Below are 6,000 nucleotides of genomic sequence, written 5' to 3'. Positions count from 1 at the left end.
TCCCCATGGCTTAAGAATGGTCTTATAGAGATTATTATGAATATCTTTATCACTTTTTAAAAGGATGTAAGTACAAAGGGTAAATCCTTAAAGGCTAACTAGATGGATACTGGGGTAGTAAAAAAGATGCAGACATACTTGTAAACCTCTTTACCAGCAAAGGAAACGACTTATTCTCTCCACTGCCAGGTTTTCCCAGTCTAATTACTTCCCAAAAAGCTGAACCTCCTCATTCAACACATAAAATCTCAGCCATTTTTTCTTCTTTTTACCTTTTTTAATTTTATTTTTCCTTTGCATACTTTTTTAAGACTAAGATGAAGACACGCGATGTCATTAAGTGCAATTAGAGTACCTTGAGTTGTTTGCCATGCGGAACTCTCGAGTATGCAGATCTCAAAGACCTCAATCCTCTCAGGTCCCTCAGCTCATAGGCATAGTGTCCAGCAGACAGAATACAGCAGATGCTGAGACAAATAAGGGCAAGAATATGTGATTGCAAGCAATTGACTTATCCCTGTTAAATGAGTTCCCACAAGCAGTAATTACTTGTGATTTTCTGCTGCCATCATAAGGGTGTTGAATACTAACTATGCAGATACATGAAGAAAATAAATGTTTGATGACTATCAGATATGTCCTCCTTGTTCCTTGTTTTAATAAGACATGACACATAATAAGCACAAGAATCAACCCTGACCCCATTTCTGGCGAGGTTCTTTTTCGTGCCTCTACTGATGTCTGGTCAAATTTGTAGCTTGTGGGCAATAATCTATTAATCTACAGAGATGGTGGTGTAGATGTCCTCCTTTTGATGAAACAAGAACTTATTTAAACTACCTCAGTCTTGAAGTGAAGCCAGTTCCAAATTTTCCTGGAGTTTTTAAGACAGTTTTTAACTGTTAAAAAACTATATATAGAGAGAAATTTATATGCATGTGAATAAATGCATATTCATACTCACTTTTATTTTTGCATTTTTGAGTTCCAACTGGCCTTTTTCTTGGTATATCTTATCCAAACAGAAGGAGGAAGTTTCAAAAAGTTTACAGAAAAGCCAGCTGTCACTGCGTTTCCTGAGCATCTCCACTGTGATCCTCTGGGTCTCTGGAATACTGCTTGGGTCACAGGGGGACATTCCATACAGGGCACTGCACTTCCTGAACAAACTATCAGTAGTCTTTACACTGAGCCACGTTTAGAGATATTTTTAGATATCCATAAGATTAGAAGATGGGAGTGAACCATATTTTGTTTTCTCTTGTGCTACATATATCCATTGCTGTAGCTTGAAGCTAGGAAACTGTAACTAAGCTGAGGAAAACTGAAGGAAGCAGTATAAAGTTTGATGTCAAGGAACAGAGTGACTCTTCTAAGAGGATTTTAGCTTTGCTCTTGTGCCCATATTTCTTAGAAAATTAGTATGCATATGATTTTTTATCCGCAAAATATTCATTGTCAAGAAAAATATACCTTTAAATAATATATTTAATCACTCCCACCCTATTTCTTTCCAGATTTTTTCCACCTTTTATTGCAGTCATCACTCTTAGGTTACTTCTAGAGAGAGACAAACAAGAAGAGCTGGAGATCTGTTGATGTTGTATGATGACACATTCACACTTGTATAAGTGTCACAGAACTTCTTTCTTACTGTGACATTTTTCTTAATAAAGGCAGTGGTTTTGTCAGAAACTGTGTGCATGCTTACACCAGGGCTAAATTTGTTTCTAATTATGTGGCACAATTGCCATAGCAGAGCATGCTGTGTATACCAGCACTACACAGATAGGGAGTTTATGAGGAGAAACATGCTCTGGATTTAGAATGTGAAAACCAGCTGAGGAGTTCACCACAAGGCAGGGGTGTGAAAACTTTACTTAGAAGTTGTTTTTCTCCCACTGTGTACTCCCTGCAGCTGATGGAGTAATAGAGTTGTAATGGTTTGCTTACAGGCAGTCAATTAGGCACCTACAGCTACTCCACAGGGTGTAGATTTTACATGAGTGGCTTATTCATAAATAAAAAGAATTACTGCACATTTTTCTCTAATGTTCTCCATTTCTAAACATCACTACATTATTTATTCCAAATCTTGTCACACTTTTATGCAAGGTCTTTGCTTCCTTTTTTGTCCTCTTTACTATTAGGGTAGACTGCCATCGACTGATTTGTGATATCCCACTATAGCACAGACCACATTGTTTTCCTGCATTAGTTGTACTAGAATTCACAGGCTAAAGTGTCAGTTTGAATTGAGGAACTTATAGGAAGACTATGAATCTGAAAGAATTAGTAATGTTATTGGTATCATGAATCCTGAAGCTGGTATTACAATGTGTGGTTTTGAAGGGACAGTACTGCTGGAGATATTTTTTTAAAAGAGATCAGTCTAAACTTCTGACAGTTCTTGAAAACTGAAAGTCAAATATTATGTTACAGTTTTCAATATGAACAAGGAGTGAAATGTACAGTGCATATGTACAAATTATTGAAAACAAGGAATGACAATTACTATCCTTATTTTCCCAAAGCATTTGAACATAATGTATAGAGTTGTAAGTACATGGCCTATTCTGGATAAAAAATTTAACTCTTTTCTGGTCTATGTAAATGTAGACACATACATGTATGTATATATAATGACATAGCAACACAGAGATAAAGAACACATAATATTTTATAATATTTTAATTATTAAAATATAACAGAGGTAATCATAAGCAAAATCAGGATTGTCCCATACATCATGTCTTAACTTCTCTTAAACAGTTTCTCCAATCCCCCACCTCCAGTTTATACATTCCGGTCATTGTAATCTCTTATCAACACTTTTCCCTCTTATCCCCACCCCCATGTTCTTCCCCTTCTTTCTCTTGTCCTTCTCCCAATGTGGTCTTTAGAGTGGAATGTGGGTGGGATTAAGTTTAGGCAGCCGGCAGGCAGCCGGCAGGAAAAGGCTGTATATACAAATGTGTCCCAGGTGTCCTAACATGTCCTTGCCACACAAATGGTCACACTTGCTGTTGACAGGATGACAAACTTCAGCCCAGAATCAGTGCCTGTAATAAGACAATGATGTCACTGGCTCAATCTCTCTACAGACTGTTGTGGAAGAGGGAGTGCAGCTATGATATGAATACAAACAGCTGTAAGAAGTATTTTATTTCATAGGAAGATCATTTCATGTAAGAGATATTGTCTCTGTCTTTTCTGTCCCTTTTTCGATATTTAATATAACTTCTTTGTACTATTGATTTATTTCCAAATAATGTCATTCATGTCTATAAGACTAGGTAAATAAACATGTATAAATATAATGCATCTGTTAATAATCACTGGGCGCTCTTTTTAAAGAGTAATAACTATCTCCAGCTTATAAAAGATATAATGTCTGGCCAAAAAATTTTGGATGTTGACATTTGGATGTTGACACATCTATTGCTATTACACCTACATTTGCCAGGTTCCATAAAACACTGCCAGTCTCTGCACGCTCACCATGCATTCAACTCTCTCTCCAAGGAGATGTGGGATTTTATAGTGTCTATTACACAGCAAGGAACACATATGAGAACTCTGATAGACAGATTTATAAAAATATATATGTATATACACATTCAGACACACAAATATATTTGTTTTGGTCATTTATTAAAAAAAAAAAGAAGACTTCACAAGGGAGTAATATAGAAAATATATTTCCTAGGCTAGTTGTCACTTTGGAGCACATTATTTAACACATTTGTTTGTCTCAGAATGGAGTGTATCTACCGAAGTATAGCTGTTATTTAGCTTGAATATTACCTAATGCAGTAATTTTTTTTTAGAGATATTCACTCGTTAACTGATTTCCTATAAACACTGCAACTGGGGAGTTCAGAAAAAAAGAGGTGAAGGGGAGAAAGATAAAAGTGCCACACCCCACTCCAGAAAAAATATGTTGGATGTAGGAGTTAACATGTGCTACACATTATCAGTGTTGTCCAGGCTGCCTTTGTCTGAGTAAGTTCAAAGCAGGAGCTGCATTTCATAGCTATTATACAGGATACAGAGCACAAACCTCTAATGCACACTTATGAAATAGTGTCTTGGACAGCTTGGAATCCCCGCACCATGGCTGTCTGGAATAGTGGGATTGCATTTCCACAGATTTATCTGTCAAAAATATTTCATTTTCTTACAAATATACTTTAAGGCTTTGATTTCTAGGACAGATTAGCATACTTTTGACCCCTGTAGAGGGCTTCCAGTCAAAGGGACACCGGATTCAGGCCTGCCTAAAGACGGAATTTCTGCAGCACTTTAAGCCTTTTCCAAGGAAAGGCTTGCTGTGTGTACTGGTATCATAGGAGTGGTATTTAAACAAGTTCATACACAGCTAGAACCTAGCAGAGTAAATAGGACTACCAGAAAGAGGGAACTGTATGGAAAAATGCTTTGCTAGTCTATAGCCCAGCAGCACGTAGGAAGACTGAGCACAGCTCTAAATACAGTCATTTATAGCTCAGTCTCTCAGCTGTCGGAGCAATGGGTTTAGAGCTGCTGTATGAAGAATTACGTCTTGAAGGTCAGAGGTGAAGAAGATTATGATTGCACTATGCTGGAAATATCTTTGTCCCAAAAAAAAAAATACGGAAAAAAACCCCAAAAACCCACTTTTTTTTTTCTTCCTAACAGTGTATACTCTTTAAATTCATAACATATATAACTTTAATATGCAACAATTTTATTCTGCAACATATTTAAGAATCTGTGCTTGAAGATTACTCTGCATCTCAACAGCCTTCTGAGCAACCCAGTCCAGTTTGCACGATCCACAAGGATAGATACAGTTTCATCACAGGGCTAAAGTCCTGGAGTGTTTGAAATTATCTGCCAGAACTATCTCAGTCTATGAAACTGAGTTTATAATCAACTTTCTTAACTGTTCTGAGAAATGTTAACATTTTCTACAGAATATATTTTAGCCAGTTTAATGAGAATCTTTGGAATCAAATATTCAAAATTCCCAAAACAGCTATGACAGCTCAAATTTCTTGATTTGGATAAGAAAACAGGGTTTAACAAAGTGTTTTGATTTTAAGTTTTTAACTGAAAATAGAAGATAGATTTGGAAAGCACCACCTAGACCACCTCTGTCTTCCAGAGACATTCTACACTGCCATCCACTAAAGAAATGATAAGGTAACATACTCCTGACAACTCTGGTCCAAACTTTTTACACACTCGGATTTTCTGTTCATGCATAAAAGAAAGAGCTGCACAGCTGTGAATTTTAAATTGAAACACTCAATTACCCTGACTTTCCGTAAACTATTTTCTAATCTATTGTGTTTTGATAGAAGGAATCAAACCAGATATCCTTTCTGGACGAAAGCCCAACCAGAACCAGGTTGGCTGACATAATTCACAGGTTTCCAGTGTACCCTGAGTGTCCTACACACCAGTTTCACTAACAACTTGGCATGCATTCAGTGATGGCATCATTTGAAGGGACAGCAACTCATAGGAAAATTTTTGTGCCAGATTTTGTTTCCTGAAACTGCTTTGCTTAAGGGATCAGTGCACAGGCTTCCCGGAGTTTCCTTTAATTGTTTGGGGGGATCTGTGTTGCAGCTACTGAACAAAACCACTGTGAAACAGATAACTTTGGTGAGCATTGATTTATTTTGACATTTCATTTTATAATTTATATGTCTAACCAATCTATTTTATTTAACTCTGTTGTGACTACGCTGTGGATATTGACTTCCTAGACCAAATGTGACAGGCTGTCACCACAGACTACTACCTATCAAAGTTCCTTGGCAGATCAGTCAGTAGCAGTGTGGACTTCTGCTACTGTGATTGCAGACATGATATCTGCAGTGCAGCCATGAGTGAGCTCTGTTTTGTGCATAGTCTGGAGATAAATTTATTGAGCTGTCATTGTTGTAATCTAAATTTATAATATTAATATCAGGTCTATTAGGTGGGAGTGATGTTTAGAAAAAGCTG

The sequence above is a fragment of the Corvus moneduloides genome, chromosome 6 (assembly GCF_009650955.1).
Source record: "Corvus moneduloides isolate bCorMon1 chromosome 6, bCorMon1.pri, whole genome shotgun sequence".
In the NCBI taxonomy this organism is placed as follows: domain Eukaryota; kingdom Metazoa; phylum Chordata; class Aves; order Passeriformes; family Corvidae; genus Corvus; species Corvus moneduloides.
The sequence above is the reverse complement of the archived record's forward strand: the minus strand, read 5'-3'. Positions refer to the sequence as shown.